The sequence below is a fragment of the Thermobia domestica genome, chromosome 8 (genome assembly GCF_964235325.1).
Source record: "Thermobia domestica chromosome 8, izTheDome1.hap1.1, whole genome shotgun sequence".
Taxonomy (NCBI): Eukaryota; Metazoa; Arthropoda; class Insecta; order Zygentoma; family Lepismatidae; genus Thermobia; species Thermobia domestica.
The window spans coordinates 175763384-175778202 of record NC_137461.1 but is presented as its reverse complement, the minus strand read 5'-3'; the positions used below and the strand labels follow the sequence as shown (position 1 = coordinate 175778202).

Here is a 14819-nt window from a genome sequence, read left to right as displayed (position 1 = left end):
TGAAAATTAAATAACCACTAAGATTTGTGATATTAAGATGAATTCTCATCAACTGATTAAACACAAGCTTATATTTTTAAACAAGATTTAACTAGCTCTACTTCACTTAGCTACCCTAAGAAACATTTATTTTCTACATTAAATTTATGTTACAATTTTGTTTTGTAAAAAGTTCACATGTGAAAGATATGGACATTTATGGACAATATACAACAAAAATTACAACTTCGTCTTTATTCATACAAACATCCTAAGTAGTTCTAGTTTATTAGAAATTAATTTGGATATATCTAATACAGTGCAAAGCCTAATCGTAAGTAATTTATCCTTAATGCCTACTTGTACCTTTCCTACCATATCATTTGTAGCGGACACAGTATTTCTACTTAACACAAGCTTTATATAGTAAATAAGGTTGTAAGAAATTTTATTTTCACACAATACGAATGTACATGAATGTTGAAGAAAGGTAGTGTACAAAACCTCGTTGGCCGAAATCTCGCTGTTCGATATCTCACCGGACGAAGTGTCGTCTGACCAGGACCTCGCCGGATGAAATTCAGCTTAGGACAAAACATTGACATAACTACTTCTTAAATCTAAAATGTTCAATTAAAGTAACAAGTACTGGCACAAAAATAATAGCAGAAAATTAATTTGAAAGAGGAAAAAATATCCTGGTAGTTATGTCCCTGCGAAGAATAATGACACTTTTTTCGGAAAAACTGCAATTCATTACATCTAATAATTTAACTAATAGAAGTGCAACAAAGATCGGTATATGATTCCAAAACGCACCATTGGTTTAGTGGCTCAAAATACACTTTTCGACACTAGAGATGCACAATAGTCAGCTTTTCGGGAGTATATATATATATATATAAAGGGGATGAAAGACTGGAAATTTTCGTTTCTTCTAGCCTTTTGCGACTTTCTTATTAAAAGTGTACCTTTGTTTTCCTATATTAGCTTCAAGACTCTAAAAAGTGCCTTTACAACATTCACTGCTATTTTTAGTCTGAGACTAGCTATTTTGAATGATTTACGTAACTCGCATTTTTGGTTGCCGGAAAGTGTAAGTTACGGAGCCCAATATCGCTTGTATCAATTTGGTTGCCTAACCACCTTATGTGTGTTTTACGGGTCGCCTAAAGTCAAACTGGTAGAAAAAAGCGTTGTAAGCCAAGAAACTGATACAAAACAAATTTAGCTTTAATATAGACATTCGCTTACGTTTTGTTTCCCGGTGGGAAACGTTGCTGTGAGCTTGAGATATTCTATCATTACCTAATACAAGATCATTTTAGAAAATTAAAACCATTAACGACACTTTTGGATATGATTTTACGGTAGTAAAACTTCATTATTCACAGAACTACTTCATTCTTGTTGTTATATCGTATAATCTTCTACCTAAACAGTATATCTAGCTCCTAAATACTCCTTTAGCTATTTACTAATTGAAGTTGTCGTTTGTTTGAACTGTACACGATAATACTCTTCCATTAAATCCAAGCATCCTTGATTAAATCACTAAATTTTCAGAACAGTTATTGCTAATACTATTAAACATTTTACTAAAACATTTTTGTTCTTGAACATCACTTTAACAGATCTACCCACCATTGCTTGGAACTAGGAATAATTTGTTGGAAGAATCGCTGCATCCATCAATTTGCCCTTTATGTTTCCTATCAGTGATCAATTTCCTTTGATTCTTCAAGTTTTTCAGAATGCATTAATTAAATGTCTTTCAGATCTAATGACAAAACTAAGATAAAACTGTTATTCCTTCATTAAAACCATACTATCAAAAAAGCTCAGTCATAAAAACCATTTTTTCGAGTCTTTGCATCTATAGTTGACACTCATGAGTAACTTATAAATGTCCAAAAGTTATAATGAGTAGAAGAACAATAAGTTGTGATTAAGATCGTACCAAGGTTTGGGTAGAAAGAGTTGGAGGTCAGAGCCCCTAATGATTTTTCTGTTTAGGGATAACATTTCAAAGAAATTTAAATTGGCTTTATCACGAATCAAAAGAAATTGGTACCAATCATTTGTAAGATATGAGAGTGAATCATACTCAAAATCTAGCTACTACCTAGCTAATACCACAAAATAAGTTTATTGTTTATGTTGAAATATGGCAAGAATAACAAGATAAATGGTGTAACGATCATCCCACCTTGAAAATTTGCAAATATGCATAATGTGTTAACCACTGGGTTTTCAAATAAGAGAAAATAGCATTCTATTTTCATAGAATGTAATGTATATTTTTATTTAGGGGTTCCCTATTCCTAAGAGAAAAGTGGGTAATAGGGGAAAGGTTTACTGAAATTCAGAACTGATTTACCTACAAAGAAATAACTCGATAACTATAGGAGACATTCCTCGATTTTGACGTAATACCGTATGTAGTATATTTTATTTCAAGCTTTTTATCAGGCTCTTAAAGCCAAAGTATGTGAAGAACGAAGGGTTGAAATAATCCGAACCCTATCGGGAATTTAAGAAATGTTCCACGATAACTTATTCAACTTAATGTACTATGGTGCCTATCTTCTTTGCTCCTTCCCAATCTATTCCGATGCTTGGTGTAAGAATATTTAAAAATAAGGTGTGAATTTGGCACCCTGTTTTCAAAATGTTCCGGCCACTAAGATTTTAAGCCGTCCAGCGAGGATTTAGGCATGCGAGATTTTGCCTTGTAGAATTTTGGCAATCATCTTTCAGCCACAAGTTCTTTTCCGTATCCGTTGAGGAAAGGGCAATGATGAAAAAGACTTGCTTCTCCAGTAAAGTGATGATTTATAGAAATTCGATTTTCTCGTCAGTCCAACAATCATGTATTTGGTTCCAGAACATAAAGTAACCGTGTTGGCTCAATTATTAGCTCAATCAGGGGGACAGGTCTAAGGGGCAGGGGGCAATTCGGAGCATTTCCCCGGGGCGCAGTTGGTTGAGAGTATGTGGGGGACACCCTTTCGATGCAAGATTAATGCTGACAAGTTTGACTCAGGCCGTATGGATAGGGATGCGCACGAGTCGAGTCGAGATTTAAGTCTGTCTCGACTAGACTCGAGAAAATGTTGTCTCGACTCGTGTCTCGGCTCCACAGTTTCTGTCTCGACTCGACTCGACTCGACTCGAATTCGAGACGAGACAAAATATACGAGTTAAAATATACACACACATCAGCCAGACCATTTTGACTACCTACATAATTGTCAGTATGTTCTCCTTTGCCACGGATAACAACGACGACGCGTCTTGGCATGGACGCAATGAACCTTGGTAGGTTGCCGGAGAGAGTTGACACCACATGTGCACACACAGGTCACCTAATTCCCGTAAATTTCGGGGAAGGGGTAAATGTGCCCTGACGTTACGTTCAATCACATCCCAGATGTATTATATTGGGTTCAGATCCGGCGAGTTGGGGGCCAGCACATCACTTGGAACTCATCCCTGTGTTCCTCGAACCACTCCATCACACTCCTGACCTTGTGACATGGTAGATTATCTTATCAAAAAATGCGACTACGTTGGGATACATTGTCGTCATGAAGGGGTGTACGTAGTCTGCAAGCAGTGTGCGATACCCCTCGGCCGTCATGGTGCCTTGCTCGAGCTCCACTAGATACATGCATGCTCACGTGTATGTTCCCCAGATAATTAAGCCGCCGCCCGCTTCTCTCCGTCCCGCAGTACATGTGTCAAGGAGCTGTTCCCTTAGAACATGACGAATTCGCACCCTCCCATCGTCATGATGAAGAAGGTATCAGGATTCATATGACAATGCAACGCTCTGCCACTGTACCAAGGTCCAGTAACGATGGTCACGTATTCATTTCAGTCGTAGTTGCCGATGTCGTGGTGATAACATTCGCACATGAATGGGTCGTCGGCTGCGGAGGTCCATCCTTGGAGTGTTCGGTGCACTGTGTGTTCAGACTAGTGTTGTGAATTCCTGGGAAAAAAACGGAAATTTTGTTTTTTTTTTTTTAAAAAAAAACTTTTTTTTACGTTTTTCTCCGGAGCTTGAAAAAAGCCAGAAAATTTGAAATTTTCGAATATTTTATTATATTATGCTTTCAAAATGAAAACTATTTTATATTTACAAGTTTAGAGTTAAGATAATTGAATACTTATGTTTCTGGTATTAGAATAGGGAAATTTTGTGCACAACTCATCCAAACACTTTAAAGTTAGCGCTGTGATAGAATAGAGTTATGGCTACAAAGGAGACTAAAATATAATCCTAGCTAGCTTAATTACGTAGTATAGATGCATTAAAATTATCTTGAGCAATCTTGTGAAGGTCCCTCTTGATAGCAGGGAAGTGTTAAAATAACGGGACCAGAATCATTTTAGTTAATATGTTAAATCAAACATATATTTTATAGAGATATCTTCCTTGTACTATGAAAAATTTCCAGAAATTTTGAATCCATTAGAAAAAAATAATTTGTTCGGAAATATTGGCAAAAACTGGAAAATATAATTTAAAAACCATTTCTTCGTCTGATGCTAGTAATCTTACTTGCTGTAACATGTCTGCAGCTTCGCTAACGGAAAAAATACTTAAAGCAACAGATTTTAATTCTACTATTTAGTTTTCTGATTTCTGGTAAAATTCCTCTTTATTATTTGTATGTTTTCGAATAACTCAAAAAGAGATATGATCTCATTTACACATACACACATATACCACACAAGTTAGTAAATATGAGCAGCAAAAAATATATTAAAGGGTTGAGTATGTGAAACTTCCGTTCGTTATTATTACAGACTAGCAGAATACCCGTTCTTCGCACGGGGAGAATGCATTTCATTTTGGACATAAAGGGCACCAAAACTGTCACCAATGAACTTATGGAGACCCGAAACTATGAATTCAACACTAATATCGGTAATTTTCAATTACCTTTACATGCTCCCGTCCCCCCTTAGGAGTACTAATGGGGCTGAATTTGGGGATTTAAACGGCATCTTCTGTTCATTTCAGCGACCCCAAAAAGTATGGATTCAACGGACATTTTCGATCATGTATATATATATATATATATATATATATATATATATATATATATATATATATATATATATATAGTGTTTTCTTATAATAATGGTGCCGGTACGCTGGACCCCACGTTCACTATGGTTAAAAAGTTTGAAGATTGGTTGCATACCTTTCAGAGTATTATTATTATTATTATTATTATTATTATTATTAATAATAATAATAATAATAATAATAATAATAATAATGAACACAATATATAGCACAATTAGCTCCCTTTGATCAGACTTGAAACCCTATACTTTTGAGTAGAACAGCATTTTCATTAAAAAAATAATTGAAATATAATCTCGTACGCAGGAATTTATTTCAAAAGCTTCAAAGGTATTTGGGGGGTTCAAATTCAATTTGAGGATAAATTATATTAAAATTTGAAAACTTGCCCCTAGAATTAGACTAAATTTGCACAAAAATTAGGATTTCGGGAGGTCCAAACTCCCAAATCCCACCCTCTGCGTACGTCCCTATTGAAATATCTACGTTTTATAGCCTATTCCAGACAGCTACGTAAATTACGAAAAGACAGCATAATATTTTAAAACATGGTTCATAGCATTCACCACATGGTCCTTGGCAATTTTAAAAAAAGCTAATATATATATATATATATATATATATATATATATATATATATATATATATATATATATATATATATATATATATATATATATATATATACCAGTCTTTGGCTAGCAGACCCCCGCGTTTGCTCGGTCTACGGCTTCGCATATCTTAGGTATCAGCCTTTGCATCAATAGTGAATTTCGCACATTTGTTCTATAATTACATTTCCTGAATTTGGTACAGCTTCGCCCGCTGACCCTCACGTTTACTCGGCCTACGGCCTCCCACCTCTTAAATCTACAATTCTACCAAATTTCAAGTTTTTTTTTTCTATTTCAACTATCTAAAAGATAAAATTTTGTATCCCAAAAAACGCCTATTTAAATAACATGGGAATTTCTTCATTTTCTCTTTAAATCCCTTAAAAACTGAAAATATTCACTTGTGTCAATCTTCCTGTAGGTTAGTCCCGAAAGGCTACAATCCTGCCTGAAGTGCCTGAAGACTTTGGGGTGTAGAAGATGTTCCATATAAATAACATGGGAAAGATTTCTCAGTTCTCCAAAAAACCACTCTACAGTTGGAAATTTTTATTTTTACTTATTTACTTAGTTAACGCTAATGAAAACATACATCATCATCATAGGTATTCTGCCTTTATTGGCAGGTCACTTGCCGCAGCTGAGAAGCTTCCATGCTCCACGGTCCTCCGCTAACTTATTCGTTTTCGCGTATGATCTTTCTGTTTTTATATAATCCATTAATTGTAGTCGCCATCGCCCCTCCCACTCTTTTCCGCCACCATACCCTCTAGGACGTCCCTCATGATACAATCTCTTCTTAGGCAATATCCCAGCCAGTTTCTCTCCCTCTTCCTAATAATATCTAAAAGTGTTCTTTTCTCACCCACCATTTCTAACACTCTCTCATTCATTTTGCCCTCGACCCAACTAATTCTTTCCATTCTTCTCCACACCCACATTTCGAAGGCTTCCAGTCGATTTTCATCACCTTTACCATCATCATCCAGTCCACGTTTCCGCCCCATATAGTACAACACTCCACACGAAGCATTTTATGAGTCTTTTTCTCAACTCTTTAATCAAGGTCCCACAAAACAGACATTTCTTCCTCCTAAAAGCTTCTTTCGCCATTCTTATCCTTGCTTTTATTTCACGTTCGCACTTCATGTTATTACTAAGAATACTACCCAGATATAAAAAACTATTTACTTGTTCTATTTTCTTCCTTCCTACTTTTATATTTGACACAGACCCCTTCGTTCCAATCACCATGGCCTTTGTCTTTCTAACATTTATTTTCATCCCATATTCTTCAAAGACCTTTCTAATTTTTTCTAACACTTTATTGATTTTCTTTTCAGATTCTGCAACAAGCGCCATATCGTCTGCAAATCTTATGCATCTAATCATTCTACCTCCTACCGAAATGCCATCATCATCATATAAACTCAGATAGACATTAAATAGTGTTGGCGAGAGGCAGCATTCTTGTCGAACTCCCTTCCAATTACACTCTCTTCCGTCAGTTCTTCCCTATCCTAACACTTACTTGTTGGTTCATGTATAAGTTTCTTATGAGTCTTTTATCTTTCCATTCCAACCTTATCTTTGTTAGAACTCCCAAAAACAATTCCCAATTCACGCGGTAAAAAGCCTTTTCTAGATCAATAAACATAACATACACCTCTTTCCCTTTTTCTATAAATCTTTCACCGATCGCCCTTAATAATCCAATTGCATCTCTTCTGCCCTTGCCTCTTCTGAACCCGAAATGCTCCTCTTCAACTTCTTTATTTGTTCTTTCATATAACCCACTGTTCAGTATTCAGAGCAGGATTTTAGCTACATGAGATTTGAGACTAATAGTTCTATAATCCTCACATCTCATTGGGTTCGATTTCTTAGCCATCGGTATCATGATCGTTTCCAGAAAGTCTTTTGGCCATTCTCCTGTTTCATATATTTCATTGCATAGTTGGAACAACTCTTTCTTTCCCTTGTCTCCTATATTTTTAAAAAATTCAATTGGTATGTTATCTATTCCGGTTGCCTTTACATTCCTAATCTCGGATATAGCCTTTTCAAACTCATCCCTAAGAATACTAAATCCTTTATCATCCTCGCCTACTTCATTTTCTACTTCAACATTTAGGCTATACGGTCTATCCCTATTCTCATATAAGTCTTCAACGTATTCTTTCCACCTTCCTATGACCTCATTTCTCTCGCTGACTACCTTCCCATTCTTATTTTCTACTGCCATCATAATACCCCCTTGTTTCATCCGAAATTCCATAGATTTCGCCTCCTTGTACATTTCCTCATACTTCCCAACTCTTTCTAATTTTTCTATGTCCTCGCATTTTCTTTTGTAAAACTCTTCCCTCGCTCTGTCTGTTTGTCTTCGTAATTCATTATTGAACTTTCTGTATATCTTTCTGCCCTCTTCTGTATCAACCTGTTTCCACATCTTCCTCTCCCTCATTTTCTGTAACATCTGCTCTGTAACCCATGGTTTCTTAGCAGTTTTGTGTTCGCCGTAACCTACTGCTTGTTCTGCAGCCTGCTGTAAGCAACGTTTAATATGTTCCCACCGTGCGTTACTACCTGCACCTATTCTTTCCTCGTTTGAACATTTTTCTTCGAATTTTTTAACGAAAAGATTTCTTATTTCCTCGTTTTTCAACTTTTCAGTATTCAACAGTTTGTTACCTACTTTTCTTCTGCCTACATTTTTCAGTTGAATATCTACTTCGGCCAGCACAACATTATGATCAGAGAAAATATCAGTCCCGGGAAGGGTCCTCGCGTTCTTTAAGTTATTCTGATTCATAAAAGTCTATCTGATATCTTCCGCCGTCTATTGCTGATTTCCATGTATATATTCTTCTCTTGTGCTGACTGAACCATGTGTTCCCAATTACTATTGAATTCTGTCTACAGAAATTCACCAGTCCCTCTCCCCTTTCATTTCTTTCGCCTAAACCATATTTAACTGCGATACTACCTTCCTGTTTTTCTCTCACAACTGCATTGAAATCTCCCATTAGAATTATGCATGCACCCTTCTTCTCCCTATCTATAATTTCTTCTATTTTCTTATAATTTTCATCTACTTCTTCAGTTGAATGCGAAGTCGTCGGTGCATATGTCTGTATCACCACTAGATCCTTCGTTTTCCCTTTAAGTCTTAACATCATAACTCTACCATCATTAAATTCTATTTTCACTACCTTCCCCTTTAAGCGCTTTCCAAGAATTATTCCTACGCCATTATGACCGCCCTTTTCATTACCCGAATAAAAGATTCTATATCCTTCGCTGTTGAATACCCCATTACCTTCCCATCTAACTTCACAAACGCGTGCCAAATCTAAATTATTTCGTTTCATTTCTTCTTTAAGATTTTCTAATTTTCCTCCGTATAACATAGTAGGTACGTTCCATGTCCCTATCCTAAACCTTTTGCTCTTTCTTGTCTTTCTCTGTCTTCCACCATTATTACTTTCTCGTCCAATGGTCCTTCCCAAGCCATCCCCCTCCCGGAAATCTGAATGGGGGAATATTTTACTTCCGGAACTACATTTTGACCTGCGAAAGACCATTGATTATATGTTCTCTTTTTGCTGTCAGGAAACTAGGGAAAATAGAGTGGTGGTTTCCCGTTGCCTTCCACCCCGCAGTATCCCAGCCGTTAAAGTCACTCTGACACGCCTACTACTAATGTCCAAGTTGCCGTACTAATCACTATGATTTCCGCCAACTTGGCCACTGGAGAACTGCTGCCTTCTCCCAGAAAACTCTTCGTCTGGCTACTCCATTTAGACCAATTCGGTAGGGGTGCCCTTCTGGTAGTGAACTACTACGACACAGCTCTAAATTTCACTGTAGCACGCAATCTTCCTTACCCGACACATAAGTGTCTTCGTAAAGGCGGTGTTTTTATTCCAATTCCATACAAGCATACCGAATTTCAAGTTTTTATTCCAATTCCAAATACCGTATCTGAAAAACGAGATTATAGGTGCAAAAAAGTAACATGGGGAAATTCTTCATCCCTCCATCAGACCCTCTAAAAATTAAAAATATTTACTTTTGGCAATTTTCCTGTCGGTTAGTCTCGGAAAGCTACAATCATGCCAAATTTCAACTTTCTACATCAATCGGAAGTACCTTTTTAATTTATGTCAGCTCATGTAGTTTTATATATTGTAAGGATCCCCACGTAGCCGTACTCTGCAATAGCAATGCGTACTACATGTATTAATAGTAAATAAAAACAAACAGACGATGGTCCCGAAGAGGAGTCGCTCACCATCGCCAACAGTCGGAAGGACGAGAAGCAACGAAGGAAGCCGACAATACAGGATAAAAGGGAACTGCACGGCTCGACCAACATCAATCCTCCCGGATTGATCGAAACACCTAAAACCCCTCTCACGACGTTTGGTCACCGAGAGGTACCCATCCTTAAACCCGCGACGCTTGGTCACCGGGTTCCTATCTTAATCTTACCTAAGTAAATACTAGAGAAATTACTTATTATAATTGTGTATATAAGAAGACTTTTTATAATAAAAAGTTAAGGTAAAGTCCAAATCCCCAGTGCATTTTATTCCTCTACCCAAGAAATTTTATATGGTAGATACGTCGGATTAAAAGGACATGTACAGACATTAAAAGGACTTTTCTATGGGACGCTCTTTTTATTAAGGGGAAAACGGACTTAGAAGTTTTAGTGTTAATATTACTAAAGCAGGATTATATAAAAGATAGTATCCGTATTGTCATAAATACTCTCATTACTTTTGACGGTAGATTGATTCGTTTTAGGCTGGCAGGTATTTATCCCGACAACTACATCGGGAATATATATATATATATATATATATATATATATATATATATATATATATATATATATATATATATATATATATAAAGAAGGTGATAACAATATGACAGAATCAGGCTCCGTATACCTGTTAAAATTCCTCATTTAACTAAATATTCTGGTCACAGTACAGACGACCCGGACCGATTTTTCATGCTGTTCGATCATTTGGCTATACTTCAGGCATGGACCCTCGAAAAGAAGAAAGAAATTCTCCCAATGTATCTGCAGGACGTAGCTCTCGATTTTGTTTTACAATTGCTAAATCAGAACCAATTCGACACACTAAGTTACGATCAACTTAAAACCAAATTAATTTCTCTGTCCCGCCCAAATTTACCAGCATATAAGGCGGAATTAGAAATTTTTCAAATACAACAAAACGAAAATGAATCGGTCGATTCATATTTCTTAAGGAATTTAAGGGCTATCAGACAGCTAATGCCAGAGATTTAAGAGGAACAGAAAATTCATTTTCTTTCATTAGGACTACAAAGAAATTTACTGCAAAAGATAGCGTTAGAATCCTTTCCAACAATCCAGCGGCTGCAGGATCGACTTCATGAATTGGAAAAAGCTCAGGACCTCATGCAGAAGAGGAATTATGTGGAATTATCACAGGCAATTCATTCTTTAATCGGCCAACCTAACCGCCCTTCAACATTTCCTGTGAACAACTTTCATTGCCAAACAAATCCTACTTCATACTTGCCAACCTATGTACAACAGCCAACTTCTACTGTTGGCTCCTTGTTATTCGGAATCATTACCTTCTGCACCTCCATTGCAGAATATTTCATCTCCTCCTGAAGTTTCAAATCCGCACCCCCACCAAAATCAAAACCCGACCTCACAACCTCCTCACACGAACAACACTAAACTAGCTAATCAAATGACCGAGCTATCGTTAATGGTGGCAAAGAATGCCATGAAGTCCAAATTTAGGCGTGACAACGGACGAAAAGCGAATGCGAAAAATACCAATAAAGGAGATAACGGTGGTAGAAAAAAGAACAATTTTGTAAAAGGCGATAAAATTTCAGTATGCTCAATTTGTTATAAGAAAAACCACGGAGCATCCACGTGTTGGAATAATCCTAAAAATTCCAACCAGGGAAACGCATAACTGGGCTCGCAGGCCAAAGTCAAGCCTCGCGGGCCATTTTATAAAAGTCGGCGCGGGCCACACAGACACCACCACAATTAAAATGTAATAACATTCAAGAAGAGCAGGCAACAGCGGAAACTTTTAAGGATACGGACGGCATTTTTTTCACGCAGACGACCTATAATAAACACCGAGAACATGTTAAGCTGGGAATAGAAAGTAATAAACTATTGCTCAATATTAATGTAAATGCAAGCAGTCTACCAGCTATATTAGATACCGAGTCTAGTCTTAGTCTATGGTCAAGACGGGACGTACCCCCAAATTGCATATTGATACCATTTCAAACTCGTATCAAGGGCATTGCTACCAAAGTTCTAACTTTAAAGGAAGTAGCTTTAATTAAATTCAAAATTGGCACCACCACCTTCTTACATTACTTCCGCATCATAGATGCTGACTTTAATCCGATTTTTGGGAATGACATTTTCACAAGACTTTTCACTCAAATAGGCTTGGAGAATCCATATCGTTATATAGAAAACCTAGGGAGCTTACGTTCCCAATGGAAAAAACAAGAATCGGAAGAAATGTCACAAGAAACTACTCACTCTTTGCACTTGCAAAGGAATGCAAACGTCATCACAGCCAGTAAAGTTACGGTTCCGGCGAAATCACATTTCTACTTCCCTGTATCGATTCAAAGAGAAACAATTCATGACGCTGCATTTTATATTGCTCCACTACAATCATTATTAGACCGATACGGCTTAGAGGCAATGACCATGAGAGTACCGAGTAACGACACCAGTGGCGTATACAGAGGAGGGCGTGGAAGAATTTTTGATTTAGAATAGAAAAGAAAGCGTACCAATTTTGTACTCAAGAAGAAATAGAGGAAAGATTAAGACAAACCGCTAAAACCTTTAACTTTGACCTTTTTGATATAAATCCGGATTTACCGGAGTCCCAGCGAATAGCTGTAACCAACTTATTGTACAAATACAGGGACGTTTTTTCATACAGTCCAGAAGATATAGGTTATTTTAGATATGAACACATAATACGAATAGATAAAAGTACGTCATTCCTTCACCGTTCACCACCAATTCCATTAGGAATAAGAGACCAAATTGATAAGCAGATAGAACAACTGCTAGATCCAAAAATAATAACTGAGACACAGACGAGTAGTTTCTCATCGCCTTTAATTGCGATCAAAAAGCCAAACAGTTCAGATTTCAGGCTTGTGTTGAATCTACAGGCATGTAATAACTATACCAAATATTTAAACATACAGTTTCAGACTACAGAAGACGTGTTGCAGTTTTTAAAAGGGAAAACCCTAATTACATCCTTGGACATTTCGCTATCGTATTTTCAGATAAAATTGCATCCAAAAAGCTCTAAATACACGACTTTCGAGGTAAATCATAGACGCACAAGTTATAAATTCCTTAGATGCGTAATGGGCCATTGTTTCACTTCCCAATCTTTAACTATAGTAATTAAAATGCTCTGAGACGGCTTACCAAAACGCATTACCAATTTCGCTGATGACATCGTCATTGGTTCTTATACGTGGGAACAACAACTCTCAGATTTGGAACTTTTATTCTAAAAATTACGGAAACACGACTTCCGAGCCAACCCCAAGAAGACGCACGTGTTATATAGAGAGCTCCCAGTACTAGGATTCCTTGTATCCGGAGAGAAGATAAGCATCTCACCAAAAATAGCAAAGAACATCAAGAATTTTAAAAAGCCGACTATTAAGCGCATAATTAAGAGCTTTATTAGCCTATGCTCCTATCTACGAAGTCATATTAAGGACTTCACGATCAAGACCCTTTTCAGCAGCTTCTTACTAAAAATGCCAAATTTAAATGGACAGAAAAACATGATGAATTATTTGAGAAGTTGAAAGAAGACATTTAGAATGCCCCTTCTCTCTATCATTTCGACGAAAAGCTAGAGATAAGGCTTTACGCAGATGCATCCTCACACCAGACCGGAGGGTTATTAGCCTGTTATTGCCCCAAAATCAACGAAGAAGGGATCGTTTCCTATTGTAGCAGACGTCTCACAAAAATTGAGCCCAAGAGCTCAGTCTGGCAGAAAGAACTACACGCTATTATATATGCTTAGATATTTCTTACTTAATCGTAAATTTAAATTGTTTACAGACATAAAATGTCTAACCTCTTTGCGTAATCACCCAGACAGGGTAGGAAAATACACTCGCTATAGACTTTTCTTAGCTGACTATAATTTCGATATCTGCCACATTGAGGGGAAGAAACATCCGGCTGATATCATCAGCTGCTTAGAGCAGAATAGCAGTGATACTTCAGAACCCATGGACCCACATCAGACAATCGAAGATCTACATGCATATAGATGCAATTCACTAGAGGAACCCATTCTCCAAATAAAATACTCAGGATCTTTGAAGAACTTACGAGAAGAGCAGCGTAAGGATGACGCATACGCTGATATAATAAGTTTTAGAAGGGGGAGAATCGGCAAAAAGTTCTACCAGGAGAGCAGCTAAGTATTTTCGATTAAAAGACAACATATTGTATCGTACACAAAAACATCCAGAACTTGGGCTACATATTTGTGCATCCCGAAAAGCTTGGCAGGACATTGGTTCGAGTCTATCCATAAAGACCCGTCAGCGCCCGATTTTGGGTTTTCAAAAACATATAAAACTGTCCTTAACAAATACTACATGCCGAACATGAAATCATACTTGGCATTCAGAATCAAGAAGTGTAGGGAGTGCCAACTCTTGAAGAAACTCCCACGAAAGCCACAAGGAGAACTTCTGCACCACCCGATAGGCCATATAGAAGAACGATGGATGTTCGACGGTTTAGGGTTTTATCCGCACGAAGAAGGGAAACCAAAATATGTTTTAGTCGCCATCGAAACAAGTACACGTTATATAGTGACGAAGGCTGTTAATGGGATCACGGCAGACACAATTGAACAGTTCTTATGGGAAGAAATAATTTTGAAAATCGGCGCCTTTCGTTTCCTTCATCTGGACAGACATCGTGTGCACAGAGCGAAGAAACTTCAAAAACTAGCGGAACTATATAATTTCGAATTTAAGTTCTGCCCTGCTGTCAA

The 14819-nt window shown here is 37.1% G+C and overlaps 1 protein-coding gene across 1 annotated transcript in view; it reads right to left on the bottom strand.

The window, feature by feature from the left end:
* The window catches only part of LOC145693356 (uncharacterized), a 1437468-nt gene that overhangs the window by 327060 nt on the left and 1095589 nt on the right, over window positions 1-14819 (bottom strand). The window lies entirely within an intron of this gene.